Source organism: Ranitomeya imitator, chromosome 1 (genome assembly GCF_032444005.1).
Source record: "Ranitomeya imitator isolate aRanImi1 chromosome 1, aRanImi1.pri, whole genome shotgun sequence".
Lineage (NCBI taxonomy): Eukaryota > Metazoa > Chordata > Amphibia > Anura > Dendrobatidae > Ranitomeya > Ranitomeya imitator.
In genome coordinates, this window is record NC_091282.1 from 708,668,157 (window position 1) to 708,692,120 (window position 23,964).

The following is a 23,964-nucleotide window of genomic DNA, read 5'->3' on the forward strand; positions in this document are numbered from 1 at the left end:
CTGACCACTGTCACTTTATGAGGTTATAACTCTGGAACTCTTCAACGGATCCCGCTGATTCTGAGAATGTTTTTTCGTGACATATTGTACTTCATCTTATTGGTAACATTTCTTCGATAATACTTGCGATTATTTATGAAAAAAATGGAAATATGGCGAAAATTTTTAAAATTTTGCAATTTTCAAACTTTGTATTTTTATGCCCTTAAATCAGAGAGATATGTCATGAAAAATAGTTAATAAATAACATTTCCCACATGTCTACTTTACATCAGCACAATTTTGGAAACAAAATTTTTTTTTGTCAGGGAGTTATAAGGGTTAAAAGTTGACCAGCAATTTCTCATTTTTACAACACCATTTTTTTTAAGGGACCACATCACATTTGAAGTCATTTTGAGGGGTCTATATGATAGAAAATAATGAAGTGTGACACCATTCTAAAAACTACACCCCTCAAGGTGCTCAAAACCACATTCAAGAAGTTTATTAACCCTTTACGTGCTTCACAGGAACTGAAACAATGTGGAAGGAAAAAATGAACATTTAACTTTTTTTTTGCAAACATTTTAATTCAGAACCATTTATTTTATTTTCACAAGTGTAAAAACAGAAATGTATCCATAAATTTTGTTATGCAATTTCTCCTGAATATGCCAATACCCCATATGTGGGGGTAAACCACTGTTTGCAGAACTTGGAAGTAAAGGAGCGCCGTTTGACTTTTTCAATGCAGAATTGGCTGGAATTGAGATCGGACGCCATGTCACGTTTAGAGAGCCCCTGATGTGCCTAAACAGAGGAAACCCCCAAAAAATGACACCATTTTGTAAACTAGACCCCTTAAGGAACTTATCTAGATGTGTGGTGAGCACTTTGAATCCCCAAGAGCTTCACAGAAGTTTATAACGTAGAGCCGTGAAAATAAAAAATTGCATTTGTTTACACAAAAATGATTTTTTCGCCCACAAATTCTTATTTTTACAAGGGTAACAGGAGAAATTAGACCACAAATGTTGTTGTGCGATTTCTCCTGAATACGCCAATACCCCATATGTGGGGGTAAACCACTGTTTGGGCGCACCGCAGAGCTTGGAAGTGAAGGAGCTCCGTTTTACTTTTTCAATGTAGAATTGGCAGGAATTGAGATTGGACGCCATGTCGCGTTTGGAGAGCCCCTGATATGCCTAAACAGTGGAAACCCCCCACAAGTGACACCATTTTGGAAACTAGACCCCTTAAGGAACTTATCTAGATGTGTGGTGAGCACTTTGAACTCCCATGTGCTTCACAGAAGTTTATAACATTGAGCCGTGAAAATAAAAAATCGCATTTTTTCTACAAAAATGATCTTTTTGCCCCCAAATTTTTATTTTCACAAGGGAAACAGGAGAAATTAGACCACAAAAGTTGTAGTGCAATTTCTCATGAGTACGTCGATACCCAATATGTGGGGGTAAACCACTGCTTGGGCGCACCGCAGAGCTTGGAAGAGAAGGAGTGCCATTTTACTTTTTCAATGTAGAATTGTCTGGAATTGAGATCGGACGCCATGTCGCGTTTGGAGAGCCCCTGATGTGCCTAAACAGTAGAAACCCTCCACAAGTGACCCCATTTTGGAAACTAGACCCCCCAAGGAACTTATCTAGATGTGTGGTGAGAACTTTGAATGCCCAAGTGCTTCCCAGAAGTTTAGAATGAGTCGTGAAAATAAAAAAATATTTTTTTTTCCACAAAAAAGATTTTGTAGCCCCCAAGTTTTTATTTTCACAAGGGTAACAGGAGAAATTGGACTACTAAAATTGTTGTCCAATTTATCCCGAGTATGCTGATGCCCCATATGTGGGGGTAAACCACTGTTTGGGTGCACCGCAGAGCTCGTAAGGGAAGGAGCGCCGTTTTGGAATGCAGACTTAGATAGGATGGTCTGTGGGCGTTATGTTGCGTTTGCAGAGCCCCTGATGTACCTAAACAGTAGTAACCCCCCACAAGTGACCCCGTTTTGGAAACTAGACCCCCCAAGGAACTTATCTAGATGTGTGGTGAGAACTTTGAATGCCCAAGTGCTTCACAGAAGTTTAGAATGCAGAGTCGTGAAAATAAAAAAAAAAAATTTTTTCCACAAAAAAGATTTTGTAGCCCCCAAGTTTTTATTTTCACAAGGATAACAGGAGAAATTGGACCCCAAAAGTTGTTGTCCAATTTATCCCGAGTACCGCTGATGCCCCATATGTGGAGGTAACCCACTGTTTGGGCGCACAGCAGAGCTCAGAAGGGAGGGAGCACCATTTGACTTTTTGAGCGCAAAATTGGCTGTCGTGTTTGGAGACCCCCTGATGTACCTAAACAGTGGAAACCCCCCAATTCTAGCTCCAACCCTAACCCCAACACACCCTTAACCCTAATCCCAACCCGATCCATAATCCTAATCACTAACCCTAACGATAATCACAACCCTTACCCCAAAACAACCCTAATGTCAACCCTAACCATAACCTTAATAAAAACCCTAAATCCAACACACCCCTAATCCTAATCTCAACCCTAACCTCAAACCTAACCGTAATCCCAATACACCCCTAATCACAACCCTAACCTTAACCCTAATCCCAAACCTAACCCTAATCCCAAGCGTAACCCTAATGCCAACCCTAACCCTAATACCAACCCTAATCCAAACCCTAACCCTAATCCCAACTCTAACCCTAACTTTAGCCCCAACACTAGCCCTAACTTTAGCCCCAACCCCAACCCTAGCCTTAAGGCTACTTTCACACTTGCGTCGTTTGGCATCCGTCGCAATCCATCGTTTTGGACAAAAAACGGATCCTGCAAATGTGCCCGCAGGATGCGTTTTTTGCCCATAGACTTTTATTGCCGACGGATCGTGACGGATGGCCACACGTCGCGTCCGTTGTGCACTGGATCAGTTGTGTTTTGGCGGACCATCGGCACAAAAAACGTTCATTGTAACTTTTTTTGTACGTCGCGTCTGCCATTTCTGACCGCGCATGTGTGACCGTAACTCCGCCCCGTCCTTCCCAGGACATAGATTGGGCAGCGGATGCGTTGAAAAACTACATCTGCTGCCCACGTTGTGCACAATTTTCACAACGTGCGTCGGTATGTTGGGCCGACGCATTGTGACGGCCCCGTACCGACATAAGTGTGAAAGAAGCCTAACCCTAAATTTAGCCCCAACCCTAACCCTAAATTTAGCCCCAACCCTAACCCTGAATTTAGCCCGAACCCTAACCCTAGCCCTAACCCTAGCCCTAACCCTGCCCTAACCCTAACCCTAGCCCTAACCCTAGCCCTAACCCTAGCCCTAACCCTAACCCTAGCCCTAACCCTAACCCTAGCCCTAACCCTAGCCCTAACCCTAGCCCTAACCCTAGCCCTAACCCTAACCCTAACCCTAGCCCTAACCCTAACCCTAGCCCTAACCCTAGCCCTAACCCTAGCCCTAACCCTAACCCTAATTTTAGCCCCAACTGCTCTTCTCCTGCCGGCCGGCAGATGGCGATAGATGGCGGGCGCACTGCGCATGCGCCCGCCATTTTCTTTTCCCCGGCAGCCAGGAGGAGCAGCAGGAGGACCCAGGGACACCGGTGAGTATGATAGGGTTCCCAAATCCCCCTATTTCTCTGTCCTTTGATGTGCGATCACATCAGAGGACAGAGAATTACACTTTGCTTTTTTTTTTTTTTTGCGGTCGCCGGTAAACAGTTAATTACCGGCGATCGCAAAACAGGGGTCGTAAAACCGACCCCGAGCATGGATCATGTTCTTTGGAGTCTCGGCTACCCCCGGCAGCCGAGACCCCAAAGATTGCCCCGATGCCGGCCGGCGGGCGCACTGCGCATGTGTCCACCATTTTGAAGATGGCGGCGCCCATCGGGAGCCACGAGGAGCACCCGGGGAGATAGGTAAGTATTGGGGGGCTACCTGGGACCCCATTTCTCTGTCCTTTGATGTGCGATCACATCGGAGGACAGAGAAATTAAAAAGAAATTGCGGTTTTTTTTTTGCGATCGCCGGTAAATGGTTAATTACCGGCGATCGCAAATGCGGGGTCGGTAAAAAAAACCCCGAATCATGTTCTCTGGTGTCTTGGCTACCCCCGGCAGCCGAGACCCCGGAGAAAATCCGACTCTGGGGGGCGCTATTTACTTTTTCCACAGCGCCGTTAATTAACGGCGCTGTGGTTTAAGTACCCTTAGCGGCCGCCGTTAAAAGGCGTATCGGCGGTCGTTAAGGGGTTAATATGTGCGGAGATGGGGAGATTTATTGTGGGGAAGGGATTTAATGTGAGTAGAGATGGGGGGATTTATTGTGGGGGGAGATTTAATGTGAGTGGAGATGGGGGGATTTATTGTGGGGAAGGGATTTAATGTGAGTGGAGATGGGGGATTTATTGTGGGGGGGGAGAATTGGAGTGGAGATGGGGGATTTAATGTGTGTGGGAGATTTGTCATGGGGATGGGGGTGTTTAATGTGTGGGGTGATATTTGGAGTGGGGATGGGGGGATTTAATGTGTGGGCGAGATTTGTTATGGGGATGGGGGTGTTTAATGTGTGGGGGAGATTTGAGGACACAAAATGAAGAGCAAAAGGGGAAAATGGGGGACATGTATAAGGAAACAATACCGGGGAATGGGGGGCATATATGAGGAAACGGTATGGGGGATAGGTGCAGACAGTTTGGGGAGCAAACAGGGGAATGTATGCAGACACAGTATGAGTAGCGATGTGAAAAACGTATGTGGACAGAGTACGGGGAGGGATGTGTGCATGCGTAGCATGGGGGGGACAGTGTAAGGGCACAGCCAGGAGGAGGCAGTATACCAAGGAGGGGGAGTGTGATGAGAGAGTACAGTATAAACACTGGGACCTATAGGGGGTACACAGTGTGAGAGGACAGTGTGAAAATGGGGGCCGGTATGGAAAGGGGAGGTCCGTGTAAAGAGCATGTACCATAAGAGGGACAGTGTGGGGGTCATATTTTATGCAGACAATATAGTGAGGGGCAATTTTTAATTCAGGAGCATTATAATGACACTTGTATCTTTAAGGGCATCATGTGGAGATTTTCTGCAAAAGAGCGGAGAAGATGGAAGTCTTGAACAGTGGAAAAGTTAAGTTTCAGCTCACCCCCATCAGCAAATCCATGAGAGTCCACAGGAACATCCGAGCAAGGAAAACACCACCGCCCAACGTCCTCTGCTGAGTAAGTAAGAAAAAAATCCAGCTCCGGAGTAAAAGTCATCAATTTTATTTCCACAAATTTAAAATTCGGAAAAAGCTGCTTACAAGTAGCTGCACAACTATTCCAGAAAAGAAGCCATAAGTTAGCTGAACGCGTTTCGAGCACGCACGGTGCTCTTTGTCCACAGCATGGATGTCTACAGAGATGGCTGTGGATGAAAACTCATCATGGGGTCTGGACAAGATGAAGAAAAGGAGAACGGCTCGAGAGACGACGCCATCTATAAGATACCTGGATGTAAATGTTATTTGTGATACTAACTCTCATGTTTTTATTTATGTAAGGAGCATTAAAGGGGATGTCCAGGTTTGTAATGAGTCTGCAGTCATTCTTTGTGACTGCAGACTTCTGAGTTCTCACAGTGCGCACTGCACACTGTCAGGATTCTCTGGTGCTGGTGATTTACATACATGCGGTCACGTGCCGACTAGACATGTGTGGCCTCACTGAATGAAAATGAACCCTAAAAGTGTGCAGTGCATTAGTTGTGAGAATTCAGAAGCCTGCGATGTCAGGATTCAGCTCTGCAGGTTCCAGTAGTCATCACATGGATACTTCACTCATATGCGATTTTCACACGTATGGTCCTGTGATAACGAGCTTCTCTTCATGCTTCTCTCAGTTTTTCTCTGAACATTGAGAGCATTAGGGAGAGGAGCTCATGGGTACATAACTAAGTGTGCAAATCGCATACGTTCTGGGGGGGCGCCAAACTGAATTCTTGCCCCAGGTGCCAGAAACCCTAGATACACCTCTGAAGTACATACAGTACATACAGCATGCAGTGGATACAACATACAGTACATACAGTACATACAATATACAGTGCATACAACATACATACAGTACATGTGGTGCAGTGGATAGCACAGCAGCCTTGCAGCGCTGGAGTCCTGGGTTCAAGCCCCACTAAGGACCCATCTGCAAAGAGTTTGTATGTTTTCTCCGTGTTTGCGTGGGTTTCCTCCGGGCACTCCGGTTTCCTCCCACATTCCAAAAAGACATACTGATAGGGAATTTAGATTGTGAGCCCCAACGGGGACAGCGATGATCATGTGTGCAAACTGTAAAGTGCTGCGGAATATGTTAGCGCTATATAAAAATAAAGATTATTATTATTATTACATGCAACATGCAGTGCATACAACATACAGTACATACAGTGCATACAACATACAGTACATACAACATACAGTACATACAGTGCATACAACATACAGTACATACAACATACAGCACATACAGTCAATACAACATACAGTGTACAGTACATACAACATATAGTACATACAATATACAGTACATACAGTACAAACAACATACAGTACATACAACACACAGTACATAGAACATACAGTGCATACAACATACAGTGCATACAGTACATACTACATACAGTACATACAGCATACAGTATATACAACATACAGTACATACAACATACAGTGCATAAAAGATACAGTACATACAAAATACAGTGCATACAACATACAGTACATTCAACATACAGTACATACAACATAGGGTACATACTCACCAATCACCTTTATCCCAAAGCCATCGATCTCCTGTAAAAAATATTAAAATAATAAACCAACAATATACTCCCTGATCCACAGAAATCCAATTAATACGAGTGTCCCACGGTGATCTCCCGTGGAGAGCTGCCACATCAGCTGATGCGACCGCTCTACAGCGGCTCCGGGATACAATGACAGAAGGTATTTTTCCGTACTGTATCCCTCCGCCGCTGTGAGTATAATTCATACTCTCACTTGTGGCACTGTTGCATGGGAAAATTCCCAGACAGCATTGCCATAAAGTGAGAGCAATGAACTCAAGTAACCTCTTCAGTGATCCACTGCAGGAGCCATTGTCTTCTGTCAGTGTGTCACTGAAGCTCTATAGAGCTGTCACATCTTCTGATGTGACAGCTCTACATAGTAACATAGTAACATAGTTAGTAAGGCCGAAAAAAGACATTTGTCCATCCAGTTCAGCCTATATTCCATCATAATAAATCCCCAAGATCTACGTCCTTCTACAGAACCTAATAATTGTATGATACAATATTGTTCTGCTCCAGGAAGACATCCAGGCCTCTCTTGAACCCCTCGACTGAGTTCGCCATCACCACCTCCTCAGGCAAGCAATTCCAGATTCTCACTGCCCTAACAGTAAAGAATCCTCTTCTATGTTGGTGGAAAAACCTTCTCTCCTCCAGACGCAAAGAATGCCCCCTTGTGCCCGTCACCTTCCTTGGTATAAACAGATCCTCAGCGAGATATTTGTATTGTCCCCTTATATACTTATACATGGTTATTAGATCGCCCCTCAGTCGTCTTTTTTCTAGACTAAATAATCCTAATTTCGCTAATCTATCTGGGTATTGTAGTTCTCCCATCCCCTTTATTAATTTTGTTGCCCTCCTTTGTACTCTTTGTACAGATCTCTAGAGGGGAGATCTGTTGTGAATTCCGCTCTTGGGCTCCCTCCGGTGGTTGTAAGTGGCACTTTTGTGAGTTCTGCTCTTGGGCTCCCTCCGGTGGTTTTAAGTGGAATGGCTGCTCCTTGGATTTAGTAGTCTGCAGCTGTTTCCACTGATTGTCTTTCTGCTCTGCTATTTATGCCTGGCTCTTCCCTTCAGCAGTGCCACTTGTAAATGGTTCCTGGTTGGATTCACATCTCTCTTGGATTTCCCTGATATCCTGACCAGTTCAGCAAAGATAAGTCCTTTCTTTGCTCTTTTCTGTCCACAGGTTGTGGACTTATTCGTTCTGTGCATTCTTTGTTTTGTCCAGCTTGTCAGTATGGATTAATTTTGTTAAGCTGGAAGCTCTGGGAAGCAGATTTACCCTCCACACCTTTAGTCAGGTGTGGAGATTTTTGTAAACTCTGTGTGGATTTTTGTAGTTTTTAATACTGACAGCACAGTATTCCGTCCTGTCCTATCTATCTAGCTAGACTGGCCTCCTGTGCTACATCCTGTTTTCATTCTACGTATGTATTTTCCCTCTCCACTCACAGTCATTACTTGTTGGGGGCTATCTATCCTTTGGGGATTTTCTCTGAGGCAAGATAGTTTTCCTGTTTCTATCTTTAAGGGTAGTTAGTTCTCAGGCTGTGACGAGGTGCCTAGGGAGTGACAGGAGCATCCCACGGCTACTTCTAGTGTTGTGTTGAGCTTAGGGACTGCAGTCAGTACAGGTACCACCTCCTTCAGAGCTCGTCCCATGTTGCTCCTAAACCACCAGTTCATAACAGAGATCATCATGGAACACTCTGTATTAATTGGACAGCATCGGACAGGGTGTATACGGTTGGTTTATTACTTTTCATTTTTTGCAGGCGATCGAGGGCGTCGCAGGAATTAGGCGTTATTGTAAGTATGGTGAAATTAAGAATATTAAAATACTTTTTTCTGACTGTCTTTTTTTAACTCTTTCACTACAATAGGATTAATAATGGATAGGCGTCTTATTGATGCCTCTCCATTATTAACCGGGCTTAATGTCACCTTACAATACAAAGGTGACATTAACCCCTTATTACCCCATATCCCACCGCTATACGGGAGTGGAAAGAGATGGGCTAAGTGCCAGAAATGGTGCATCTTAGAGATGCGCCATTCCTGGGGTGGCTGCAGGCTGGCATTTGTAGCCGGGAGCGATATCCATGGATCCTTCCTAGGCTGTGAATATCAGCACGCAGCTGTCTGCGTAGCCTTTCTGGCTATAAAATATAGGGGGATAGGGGGACCCCACATTATTTTTTGGGGGGTCCCCCTATTTTAATAGCCAGTAAAGGCTGATATTCATAGCCTGGGAAGGGGCCATGGGTATTACCCTCTTCCCAGGCTACAAATATTGGCCCCCGGCCGTCGGCTTTCCCCCTCTGGCACAGAAAATTGCGTGGGAGCCCATGCCATTTTTTTCCCATTTATTTTCAATAATCTAATACATAATTGCCAATCGGCTCTGTCACAGCTTCCGGCGATTGTGTCGCTATCCCACAATCAACCGCGGCCGGAAGCTGTGGCAAAAATGGCACCGCTATGCCATTCCAATGGTAGCCGTGGCTCATCTCCCGCCACAGGAGTCAGCGGCAATGCAACCGGGAGATGAGTGGCACCAGCCGGGAGATGAGCGGCTGCTCGCATCGGAACTACGCTGATGCCATATTGGAACACCCAAGTTATGGGTATTCCGATATGGTGGCTGGGATTCATATCCCCCACCAAGCCGCATGGCACCGCTGATTGGCTGAGCGCCCCTGGTGCTCAGCCAATGAGCGGCGCAAGATTTAAATCCCCCACCTGAGCTGCCCACCGGCTGAGGCTTGGCGGGGGATTCAAATCCCGCGCGGCACTGCTCATTGGCTGAATACCGTACCACTCATTGGCTGAGCGCCAGGGGAGGTTCATTTCACCGCACTCCCAATGCAATAGCATCGGGCCTATTTCTAATAAAATAATAACTTGGAATGGAAAATAAAACCAGCTTAAGAATTACATGTGGAAATATACAGTTAGGGCCCGAAATATTTGGACAGTGACACAATTTTCGCGAGTTGGGCTCTGCATGCCACCACATTGGATTTGAAATGAAACCTCTACAACAGAATTCAAGTGCAGATTGTAACATTTAATTTGAAGGGTTGAACAAAAATATCTGATAGAAAATGTAGGAATTGTACACATTTCTTTACAAACACTCCACATTTTAGGAGGTCAAAAGTAATTGGACAAATAAACATGACCCAAACAAAATATTTTTATTTTCAATATTTTGTTGCAAATCCTTTGGAGGCAATCACTGCCTTAAGTCTGGAACCCATGGACATCACCAAACACTGGGTTTCCTCCTTCTTAATGCTTTGCCAGGCCTTTACAGCCGCAGCCTTCAGGTCTTGCTTGTTTGTGGGTCTTTCCGTCTTAAGTCTGGCTTTGAGCAAGTGAAATGCATGCTCAATTGGGTTTAGATCTGGAGATTGACTTGGCCATTGCAGAATGTTCCACTTTTTGGCACTCATGAACTCCTGGGTAGCTTTGGCTGTATGCTTGGGGTCATTGTCCATCTGTACTATGAAGCGCCGTCCAATCAACTTTGCAGCATTTGGCTGAATCTGGGCTGAAAGTATATCCCAGTACACTTCAGAATTCATCCGGCTACTCTTGTCTGCTCTTATGTCATCAATAAACACAAGTGACCCAGTGCCATTGAAAGCCATGCATGCCCATGCCATCACGTTGCCTCCACCATGTTTTACAGAGGATGTGGTGTGCCTTGGATCATGTGCCGTTCCCTTTCTTCTCCAAACTTTTTTCTTCCCATCATTCTGGTACAGGTTGATCTTTGTCTCATATGTCCATAGAATACTTTGCCAGAACTGAGCTGGCTTCTTGAGGTGTTTTTCTGCAAATTTAACTCTGGCCTGTCTATTTTTGGTATTGATGAATGGTTTGCATCTAGATGTAAACCCTTTGTATTTACTGTCATGGAGTTTTCTCTTTACTGTTGACTTAGAGACAGATACACCTACTTCACTGAGAGTGTTCTGGACTTCAGTTGATGTTGTGAACGGGTTCTTCTTCACCAAATTAAGTATGCGGCGATCATCCACCACTGTTGTCATCCGTGGACGCCCAGGCCTTTTTGAGTTCCCAAGCTCACCAGTCAATTCCTTTTTTCTCAGAATGTACCCAACTGTTGATTTTGCTACTCCAAGCATGTCTGCTATCTCTCTGATGGATTTTTTCTTTTTTTTCAGCCTCAGGATGTTCTGCTTCACCTCAATTGAGAGTTCCTTTGACCGCATGTTGTCTGCTCACAGCAACAGCTTCCAAATGCAAAACCACACACCTGGAATCCACCCCTGACCTTTTAACTACTTCATTGATTACAGGTTAACGAGGGAGACGCCTTCAGAGTTAATTGCAGCCCTTAGAGTCCATTGTCCAATTACTTTTGGTCCCTTGAAAAAGAGGACGCTATGCATTACAGAGCTATGATTCCTAAACCCTTTCTCCGATTTGGATGTGGAAACTATCATATTGCAGCTGGGAGTGTGCACTTTCAGCCCATATTACATATATAATTTTATTTCTGAACATGTTTTTGTAAACAGCTAAAATAACAAAACTTGTGTCACTGTCCAAATATTTCTGGCCCTAACTGTACATCTTCTGAACTCCATTCCTTGCCTCCTTTTATTTTGCAATAGGCTAACTTTGTAGACCAAACTACTCTGAGAGGTTATAAATATGTCTTTTGCTGTCAGGGATCTGCCCTGTCCTACAATTCACAAACATCCCATTGGTGTGAATAGGCATTGCGTGGTGCTTTTCGTATTTTCTAAAATGCACCAGACGCACCCCAAATTTTGAGGAGAAAAATAGGAGCAAAACTTTTTTTAATAAAATGGTGGTGCTTCTTATAATCCATGTGCCATATTGGAGGCTGTGGTGAAGCGGGGTCCCAGGGTCGCCGCTGGAGGAGGCAAGAGTGGAGCATTGCTGAAGGCTGCAGGCTGGAATCAGGGGGTGTTCGGATGTGCGGTGCGGCGTGCCGCTGCGGGTGTCAAGTGCTGCGGGTCTCCGAAGCTGCGGGTGTCCAGAGCCCCCGCAGTTACATCTGCGCATGCACCGCCCCCGGATGGCAGCCATTTTCCCGGAGTCCAGTCCACCGCATAGGAAACCATGCCACTGTGGGGGCTCTGAGCTTTCTCAAGATGTTGGCAGAGCCTCCCGCAGCACCGGACACCCACAGCACCAGACACCCACAGCACTGGACACCCGCAACACCGAACACCAGCAGCGTTGCGATGCACCGCACATCTGAACAACCCTCATCCCAGCCTGTGGACAGTAAGGTATATTCGCATTATAAGACGCACCCTCATTTTCCCACCAAATTTTTTGGGGAAAAAAGTGCGTCTTATAATCCAAAAAATATGGTAGTTTGTTTTGGTGCTGCTGAGAAATTCAACAATTACTGCAAGTTTTTCCATAGTTTCCAGACAAATACTGGAGGACTTTGTGATCACCATATTATAAATTATTCTTTCTTTATGTTTAAGGCACTACTCTGATTGAATACAAGGGTAGATGTAGGAAACCGGCATTTTTATTAAGGATGAAGCTGCCACGTTTTAATCTCAAACTAAGATCTTCACCAGAATACCTAATTAAGATCACAGAATAATAATTCCATAACCTATTCTACAGTATAATTGCAAGGTAGCCTTTTTCATACTAGAAACTGTTTTTATGTGATTATCAATGTTGCCACCGGGCAGCACGGTGGCACAGTGGTTAGCACAGCAGCCTTGCAGCGCTGGAGTCCAGGGTTCAAGCCCCACTAAGGACAACATCTGCAAAGAGTTTGTATGTTCTCTCCGTGTTTGCGTGGGTTTCCTCCGGGTTCTCCGGTTTCCTCCCACATTCCAAAGACATACTGATAGGGAATTTAGATTGTGAGCCCCAGTGGCGTAGGAAGGGGGGTGCGGGGGGGGCGGTCCGCCCCGGGCGGCACAATGCTGGGGGCGGCCGGCGCTGCAGGAGAAGAAAATTAAAAAAAAAAAAAAAAGACGCCCCTTTAAATCTTCGGGCGGCGCCGTCCGCCGCCACGACCAGGGCCAGCTCCCCCCACCCCCGGGTCCCGCCCCCGCCCCCGCTCCATGCTCACCTCTCCTGGTTCCTGCGGCGCCGGCAGCTGCAGCCTCCTCTGACTCTGCGACGTCTCAGAGCAGAGGGCGCGATGACGTCATCACTGTGCGCGCCGCTCTGCCTTTCTGTCCTGAGCGTCGCAGAGCCGGAGAGACGCTGACTGCACCGGACCTGCGCTGGGAACGGGAGAGGTGAGGATTTTACTTTTTTTTTTTTTCTTTATTTCTGACTGTCTGGGGCTGGGGCAATGCTGGAGACCATGGGGCAGAATGCTGGACACACTGGGGCAATACAGGAGACCATGGGGCAGATTGCTGGACACACTGGGGCAATACAGGAGACTATGGGGCAGATTGCTGGACACACTGGGGCAATACTGGAGACCATGGGGCAGATTGCTGGACACACTGGGGCAATACAGGAGACTATGGGGCAGATTGCTGGACACACTGGGGCAATACTGGAGACCATGGGGCAGAATGCTGGACACACTGGGGCAGTACAGGAGACCATGGGGCAGAATGCTGGACACTCTGAATACTGGAGACCATGGGGCAGATCTCAGGACACATTGAGGCAATGCTGGAGACCCTGGGGCAGACTTCTGGACATACTTGAGACTCCAGTACAAAAGCCTAACCATGACATATAAAGCCATCCACAACCTGTCTCCTCCATACATCTGTGACCTCGTCTCCCGGTACTTTCCTGCACGCAACCTCCGATCCTCACAAGATCTCCTTCTCTACTCCCCTATTATCTCCTCTTCCCACAATCGCATACAAGATTTCTCTCGTGCATCCCCCCTACTCTGGAATGCTCTACCACAACATATCAGACTCTCGCCTACCATCGAAACCTTCAAAAAGAACCTGAAGACTCACCTCTTCCGACAAGCCTACAACCTGCAGTAACCACCGATTGACCAAACCGCTGCACGGCCAGCTCTACCCTCACCTACTGTATCCTCACCCATCCCTTGTAGATTGTGAGCCCTCGCGGGCAGGGTCCTCTCTCCTCCTGTACCAGTTGTGACTTGTATTTTTCAAGATTATTGTACTTGTTTTATTATGTATACCCCTCCTCACATGTAAAGCGCCATGGAATAAATGGCGCTATAATAATAAATAATAATAATAATAATACTGGGGCAATACTGGAGACCATGGGGCAGATTGCTGGACACACCGGGGCAATACTGGAGACCATGGGGCAGAATGCTGGACACACTGGGGCAATACAGGAGACCATGGGGCAGATTGCTGGACACACTGGGGCAATACTGGAGACCATGGGGCAGAATGCTGGACACACTGGGGCAGTACAGGAGACTATGGGGCAGAATGTTGGACACACTGGGGCAATACTGGAGACCCTGGGGCAGATTGCTGGACACACTGGGGCAATACTGGAGACCCTGGGGCAGATTTCTGAACACATTGAGGCAATGCTGGAGACCCTGGGGCAGACTTCTGGACACACTGGGGCAATGCTGGACACTGGGGCAGATTGCTGGACACACTGGGGGTAATATACTGGACACACTGGGGCAATGCTGGACACTGGGGGTAATATGCTGGACACACTGGGGCAGACTGCTGGACACACTGGGGAAAGGCTGGACACTGGGGCAGATTGCTGGACACACTGAGGGCAGATTGCTGGACACACTGGGGGTAATATGCTGGACATACTGGGGCAGATTGCTGGACACACTGGGGGTAATATGCTGGACACACTGGGGCAGATTGCTGGACAACATGGGGGTAATATGCTGGACACACTGGGGCAGATTGCTGGACAACATGGGGGTAATATGCTGGACACACTGGGGGCAGGACTTGAGGCATGGGCAGAATGTAGATACGGGGCATGATTGGAGACACGGGGCAGGATTGGATCATGGGGCAGGACGGATACGATGGAGGCTGGTGGGGCAGGATGGGGAGATCATATGGGGTAGAATGGATACTCATGAGGGCAGGATACGACAACATATGGCTGGAGCCAGGAATGAGATAAACGGGGCCAGGGTGGGGAATATTATTACCATAGGGGATAATTAAGGGATATTGTTACTGCAGTGATGTATTTATTTTATTTTTTGAGTATACTGTTTTAAATGGGGGGGCGGTCCTGTTACTGTGCAGAGTGACACTATATCACCTTTTTTTCTTCATGTGGTGTAATGTAGAAGTTGTGAAAAATTAAGTAATGTGTTCTGCAAGCGGAGCTCGAGATAACTGTGTTATTTCCTGCAGAAACGAGTCCTGGCTGGAAGGAATGATGGCGGTCTGTGCTGGATAAAAGATGAAGGACTTCACCTAGAGACGTCACTGGTGAGTCAGTGTTACCTATACACTGACACTATACACTGTATACTATATAGAGGTCCTGTGTATAATGTCACCAGTGATCTCTGTATTACCTCTACACAGACACTGCATACTAAGTACAGATCTCCTGTGAATACTGGCACTTATGGTGATAGTATTGTGGTTTTTTTTTTATTACTGATCAGTATTGTAGTATTCAGTCACTATGTGGTGGTAATATGTGGTCTGGAAATGGTGCGGTGGTATTTGTCCCTTGTATGTAGTATTATTCGGTCACTATGTGGCCTGGTCATGGTGTGGTGGTATTAAGTCACAGGTGTGGCATGTGGGGGTGACACCATTAGGCCCAGTTTAAGTTCTACAAAACAGGAAAACCATTTTTGGTAACCTTTGTGTGTATTGAGCTGGGGGGGGGGATGGGGGGGGCGCCAAACTCGGGAACAGCCCCGGGCGGCAAAAGCTCTAGCTACGCCTCTGGTGAGCCCCAACGGGGACAGTGACACTAATGTGTGCAACCTGTAAAGCGCTGCGGAATATGTTAGCGCTATATAAAAATAAAGATTATTATTATTAGATATACAAACCAGTTTGTCATTGATTAGAAATTTCATATAAACAGGTAAAACTGCAATCTAACAATGAACAACACCCGACATTATTTGTAACACCCTACCAGGGTGCGGATGCCAAATTTGATACTGGAAAACAGGACAACTCCCATAATATAACTCAATGTTATAAACTGTACGCAAAAACAGTCACTCCAGTACAAACAACATAAATGTTATCATCCTCCTGAAGGGCCAAAAGAATGGACCCATAAAATGCTCTGGTGACCTTTTGCCAGTGTGCGGGCCTTGACTTGGGTGCACTTGTGGGTCTTTCCTTACAGATATTGACCAAGTTGTTGCTTCTACCAGCAGTAACACTTAAGGTACCGTCACACTAAGCGACGCTGCAGCGATACCGACAACGATGTCGATCGCTGCAGCGTCGCTGTTTGGTCGCTGGAGAGCTGTCACACAGACAGCTCTCCAGCGACCAACGATCCCGAGGTCCCCGGTAACCAGGGTAAACATCGGGTTACTAAGCGCAGGGCCGCGCTTAGTAACCCGATGTTTACCCTGGTTACCAGCGTAAACGTTAAAAAAACAAATACTACATACTTACCTTCAGCTGTCTGTCCTCCGGCGCTCTGCTTTCCTCTGCACTGTCAGCGCCGGTCAGCCGGAAAGCAGAGCGGTGACGTCACCGCTGTGCTTTCCGGCTGGCTGGCGCTGACACAGGATGCAGGAGGAGTGCAGAGAAGCACAGCGCCGGGGACAGACAGCTGAAGGTAAGTATGTAGTGTTTGTTTTTTAACATTTACGCTGGTAACCAGGGTAAACATCGGGCTACTAAGCGCGGCCCTGCGCTTAGTAACCCAATGTTTACCCTGGTTACCAGTGAAGACATCGCTGGATCGGTGTCACACACGCCGATTCAGCGATGTCAGCGGGAAGTCCAGCGACGAAATAAAGTTCTGGACTTTCCTCAGCGACCAACAATCTCCCAGCAGGGGCCTGATCATTGTCACACATAACGATTTCACTGTCACTGTCACACATAACGATTTCCTTAACGATATCGTTGCTACGTCACAAAAAGCAACGATATCGTTAACGATATCGCTATGTGTGACGGTACCTTTATACATGGATTTGTTACATAGGTTGAAAAAATAAACAATACCCTCAGACCTAATAAAGACCAAGTTTAACTTTATTTAATTACTAGTTGGCCTGTGTGAAATTTTCTCACATTTGTTGTCAGGTGCGCAAGCAATTTCAGGAAAATCAAGCTGGTCAAATGTAAATGTATTTAATGAGATGATGAACACAGAGAGGTATGTGTCTCACTGACATACTGTATATATACATATAATAATAATAATAATTTTATTTATATAGCGCCAACATATTCCGCAGCGCTTTACAAATTATAGAGGGTACTTGTACAGACAATAGACATTACAGCATAACAAAAATCACAGTTCAAAATAGATACCAAGAGGAATGAGGGTCCTGCTCGCAAGCTTACAAACTATGAGGAAAAGGGGAGACACGAGAGGTGGATGGTAACAATTGCTTTAGTTATTTGGACCAGCCATAGTGTAAGGCTCGGGTGTTCATGTAAAGCTGCATGAACCAGTTAACTGCCTAAGTATGTAACAGCACAGACACAGAGGGCTATTAACTGCATAAAGTGTATGAGAATATGAGAACATGATACGAGGAACTTTTTTTTTTTTTATGATAGGCCACACCGGGATCATTAGGTTAATGTGTTGAGGCGGTAGGCCAATCTGAACAAATGAGTTTTTAGGGCACGCTTAAAACTGTGTGGATTGGGGATTAATCGTATTAACCTAGGTAGTGCATTCCAAAGAATCGGCGCAGCACGTGTAAAGTCTTGGAGATGGGAATGGGAGGTACTGATTATTGCTAACCTGAGGTCATCAGCGGAGCGGAGGGCACGGGTAGGGTGGTAGACTGAGACCAGAGAGGAGATGTAGGGTGGTGCTGAGCCATGGAGTGCTTTGTGGATGAGGGTAGTAGTTTTGTACTGGATTCTGGAGTGGATGGGTAACCAGTGTAATGACTGTCACAAGGTAGAGGCATCGGTGTAACGGTTGGTGAGGAATATGATCCTGGCTGTAGCATTCAGGACAGATTGGAGAGGGGAGAGTTTGGTAAGAGGGAGGCCGATAAGTAGAGAGTTACAATAGTCCAGACGAGAATGATGTAGGGAAACAATAAGAGTTTTTGCAGAGTCGAAAATAAGAAAAGAGCGAATTCTAGAAATGTTTTTGAGGTGCAGATAAGAAGAGCGAGCCAGTGATCGGATGTGGGGGGGTGAATCAAGGATGACCCCAAGGCAGCGGTCATGTTGCTTTGGAGTAATGGTGGAACCGCACACGGAGATGGCAATATCAGGCAATATATACATATGTATATATATATATGTATATATATATATATATATATATATATATATATGACTGTATATATGTTTTTACGAATATTTGAGCCCAGGGATCCATTTTATGTCCATTTTGCAAGCCGGCGAGAAAATCTCGCCATATGGATGTCATACGGATGTCAGACGGATGCTTACATGTGAGAAAATCGCATCCTCGCACAGCAGACAGATGACATATGGATCACTGGTCAGGGAACATTTCTGCGATTGTCGTCTGTGTAAAACGGACCGATTTTTTTTTTATACATTGTGTGTATCTCCAGCCTAAAGGAGATCGCCCAACATTAAACATAATGGTATTTTACTTACTGATCAGAAGGGGTCTGATTGTCAGGACCTTGCAAAAGAACATGGGCAGCAGCATTTTTTCCCCTCCACAGCAGCAATGCCATCTATCTGCAGTGTAGGGAAGTGCAACACAGCCGTATGTATGTGAACGGAGCAGCTCCCTGTACAGCAGTGCCACTTTGACAGTAAAAATGATGAAGGAGAATTGACCCCATAACTTAGCGTATTTACACCATTGTATAATAATTGGGAATGTCCTTTTAAAAAAAGTAATATCTGCAGATTATTTTACCTTATTTTCCCTACGGTTGGATTTTTTTTTTCAATTTTTGCAAGGTTGTTTCCACCAATCTCTCCCCTCCGGAAACAATGTACAGTCTGAGTTATGTCAACGCTGCAGTTTTTTACTTGGAACCAGAGGTGACTCCAGGTCACCAATAAGCTGCAACCTTAGAAGGAAGATAGACTTTTCAATGACTGTCTAATAATATGGAAAATCTGATGATTCAGAACCTGTCCGGTCCCTTTTAGGCTGCATTCATTTATATCTTCAGTTTTAAAGCTGAAGTATTAAACAGGTAAAGTTTTACTTTTATTCTTCTTCCACATATGAAGCAAATATTTTGTACGTACCTGCCTGAAATTGGCTGCGCAAGGAGTTCGGCAAACTGGAAAGCCCCCAAGACAAATGCTAGGATTTGTTTCAGCCTTGTGGTATTGTGCTTTGGGGTAGTGTGGTGCCACCTGCAGGTCATTTTTCCTTACTGCAGTTATATGAAAATTAATGTTTAAAATGTATTTTGTGATAACATTGTGGATGTGTGGTTTGTTTGGCTATTTTCTTGCTGAAGGGGCAAGTTTACCTCTCAAATGGTGTATCATTTCTGTGTGGGTGCAGTATGAACGGAGATACAAAGTAATCACCGAAAAAGAGTGTTTTGAAATAATATAGAAGGATATAGAGCAAATTAAAAGGACGTTAAAAAAGCAAAAAATGTCCCACAGGTGACGCTACTGTGGCCACATTGTTTAATGACAGCTACCAAAAAATGCCAAAAATGTATTTCTAAATATCATTCTTATAGTTAAAGGTTTAATAGATAGATAAGGTACATTTTGGTATTCAATATAGGTATTTTACACAGAAAAGGCTCAGATTGAAATATTTTTATTATATATGATACAAACTCAGAAGCAATATCTGATTCAGCAGAAATTTAAATTATATCAGAGCAAAATGCTATTAGGTTTTGTTCCTCACAGAATCAATTGTAAATACAATGTTTATAATAAATATAAAGAGTATTGCCGCATTATTATTCCCCTACAAGAGAGCCCTTAAAATGATGGTGTATAGTATGTACCAATAGGAATAACTGAGTAGAATACTGTACTGGTAGGCCCTCACCCCGTTGTGCGTTCCGGGGTTAAAAAAATCCCTATGCTCACCTAATTCAGACATCTAATCCTTGGCAGCATCTGACTCCTCTTCTATCCATTCTCGCAGTGGATGATGGAGGTGCAATGCAGTGACGTTATTGCACAGCCGACGTCACCTGTGGCTGCAGGCAGGTAGCAAGCAGAATGGACACCCGTGGCCTGCTGGGGCAAGTGATGGAGCTAGCAACTTTGTGCTCTGTCACAACTGTTAACAGTATTGGCATCTTGAGGATGCAGATTCTGATAACAAGGTAGCAGACATGGCGGCCTACAACCAGACAGGCCCTTCAGGCATTTGCCAGAATTGCCAGATGGCCAGTCCGGCCCTGGCTTGCTGTGACACTGGAATTGGCACCCTTTACATTAAATTAGTATGGAATCCCATCTTGACTCGCCTGTGAGAAATCACAAATGAGAAGCACCTGTGATTATTTGTCGGTGCTCATGTGACATGAATTATCCAATGAATGATGACTTCAGTGTTTTAAAAAGCCACGTGGTAGGCCCTGTTCCTTTGTCACAATGGTGAAGACAAAGGGGCTGTCTTAGGACATCAGAACTGCTATTATTAGCAAACACAAGACTTCCAAAGGGTATAAGGCCATCTCCAAAGACCTTGGTATCCTACTTACATCAGTGTGCAATGTTATTAAGAAGTTTTCCAAGCATGGAACCCTCAAGAACCTCCCTGGATGTGGGAAAGAGAGGAAAACTGACAAGAGAGGTCTTCAAAGGTTGGTGCGAATAGTGGAAAAAACACCACGTCAAACATCTAAAGAACTGAAGGCCAACCTGGAACAGTCTTAGGTCATGGTTTCAACAAGGGAAATTCGATTGTGATTTCCATTGGGGACGGTGTGATTCCCAATACTGCTGACAGGTTCTCTTTAAGTACCAGGGGTATTTCCGTTTTTGTTTCCATTTTTTGATCACCTTCTTCCCACAGCCATAAATTTTTTATTTTTCATTCAATATGGCCATGTGAGGGTTTGTTTTTTTGCGGGCTGAGTTGTACTTTTGAATGGCACCATTGATTTTACCTTATCGTCTACTGAAAAACAGGAAAAAAAATTCCAAATGCAGTGAAATTGCAAAAATAAAGTGCAATTCTACTACAGTTTTTTAATTTTTGCTTTACCATGTTCACTAAATGCTAAAACTGACCTGCCATTATGATTCTCCAGGTCATTATGAGATAGTAGACACCAAACTTGTCTAGGTTCTTTTTTATTCAAGTGGTGGAAAAAAATTCCAAAGTTTGCCAAAAAAAAAGTTCCCATTTTCTATGACCCGTAGCGTCTCCACTTTTCGTGATCTGGGGTTGGGTGAGGGCTTATTATTTGCACACCAAGCTGACGTTTTTATTGATACATTTTGGTGCGTATATGATCTTTTGATCACCCATTACTGCATTTTATTGCAATGTTACAGCGACCAAAAAAAGTAATTCTGGCGTTTCAATTTTTTTTCTCGCTACGCCGTTTACCGATTAGATTCATTTTTTTAATATATATATTAACCCCTGCACCCCGAAGCCTACATTCAACTTCCTGACCAGGCCATTTTTTTCAATTCTGACTACTGTCATTTTATGAGGTGATAACTCTGAAACGCTTCAACGGATCCTGGTGATTCTGAGATTGTTTTCTCGAGACATATTGTACTTTATAATAGTGGTAAAATTTCTACGATTTGACTTGCGTTTATTTGTGAAAAAAATGGAAATTTGGCGAAAATTTTGAAAATTTTGCAATTTTTAAACTTTAAGTTTTTATGCTTTTAAATTAGAGAGTCATATCATGCAAAATAGTTAATAAATAACATTACCCACATGTCTGCTTTACATTAGCACAATTTTGGAAACATATTTTTTTTTTTAGGAAGTTATAAGGGTTAAAAGGTGACCAGCGATTTCTCATTTTTACAGCAAAATTTGCAAAACCATTTTTTTTTTAGGGACCACCTCACACTTAATGTCACTTTGAGGGGTCTATATGACAGAAAATGCCCCAAAGTGACACCATTCTAAAAACTGCACCCCTCAAGGTACTCAAAACCACATTCAAAAAGTGTATTAACCCTTCAGATGCTTCACAGGAATTTTTGGAATGTTTAAAAAAAATTGAACATTTAACTTTTTTTCACAAAATGTTTAATTCAGATCCAATTTATTTTATTTTAACAAGGGTAACAGGACAAATTGTACAACGACTTCTGTGGTCCAATTTCTCCTGAGTACACTGATACTCCATATGTGGGGGTAAACCACTGCTTGGGCACATGGCAGAGCTCGGAAGGAGGGAAGGAGAGCCATTTGACTTTTCAATGCAAAATTTGCTTGAATTGAGACCGGACACCATGTCGCGTTTGGAGAGCCCCTGATGTGCCTAAACAGTGGAAACCCCCCACAACTGACACCATTTTTGAAAGTAGACCCCCTAAGGAACTAATCTAAATGTGTGGTGAGCACTTTGAACCCCAAAGTGCTTCATAGAAGTTTATAATGTAGAGCTGTAAAAAAAAATCATATTTTTTTCACAAAAATGATCTTTTCACCCCAAATTTTTTATTTTCCCAACGGTAACAGGACAAATTGGACCCCAAAAGTTGTTGTGCAATTTGTCCTGAGTACACTGATACCCCATGTGTGGGGTAAACCATTTTTGTGCGCATGGCAGAGCTCGGAAGGGAAGGATCGCCGTTTGACTTTTCAATGCAAAATTGGCTAGAATTAAGATTGGATGTCACGTTTGGAGAGCCCCTAATGTGCCTAAACAGTGGAAACCCCCATAAGTGACCCCATTTTGGAAAGAAGACCCCCTAAGGAACTTATCTAGATGTGTGGCAAGCACTTTGAACCCCCAATTGTTTCACTAAAGTTTAGAATGTAGAGCAGTGAAAATATAAAAAAAAACTTTTTTTCCACAAAATGATATTTTAGCCTGCAATTTTTTATTTTCCCAAGGGTAACAGGAGAAATTAGACCCCAAAAGTTGTTGTTCAATTTGCCCTGAGTACGCTGATACCCCATATGTGGGGGGGAACCACCATTTGGCCGCATGGCAGAGCTCGGAAGGGAAGGCGCGCTGTTTTGGAATGCAGACTTTGATGGAAAGGTCTGCGGGTGTCACGTTGCGTTTGCAGAGCCCCTGATGTACTTAAACAGTAGAAACTCCCACAAGTGACCCCATATTCCAAACTAGACCCCCCAAGGAACTTATCTAGATGTGTTGTGAGAACTTTGAACCCCCAAATGTTTCACTACAGTTTATAACACAGAGCCGTGAAAATAAAAAATCCTTTTTTTTCCGCAAAAATCATTTTTTAGCCCCAGGTTTTGTATTTTCCCAAGGGAAATTGGACCCCAAAAGTTGTTGTCCAATTTGTCTTTTTTACGCTGATACCCCACATGTTGTGGTAAACCCCTGTTTGGGCGCACAGGAGAGCTCGGAAGGGAAGGAGCACTGTTTTACTTTTTCAACGCAAAATTGGCTGGAGTTGAGATCGGACGCCATGTCGCGTTTGGAGAGCCCCTGATGTGCCTAAACAGTGGAAACCCCCCAATTCTAACTAAAACCCTAACCCAAACACACCCCTAACCCTAATCCCAACCGTAAATGTAATCCAAACCCTAACTTTAGCCCCAACCCTAACTCTAACTTTAGCCGCAACCCTAACCATAACTTTAGCCCCAACCCTAACCACAACCCTAACCCCAACCCTAACCCTGACCCCAACCCTAACTTTAGCCCCAACCCTAACCCTAATTTTACTCCCAACCCTAACCCTAGCTTTAGCCCCAACTCTAACCCTAACCCTAACTTTAGCCCCAACCCTATCCCTAACCCTAATGGGAAAATGGAAATAAATACATTTTTAAAAATTTTATTATTTACTATTATTTTTTTCCTAACTAAGGGGGTGATGAAGGGGGGGTTGATTTA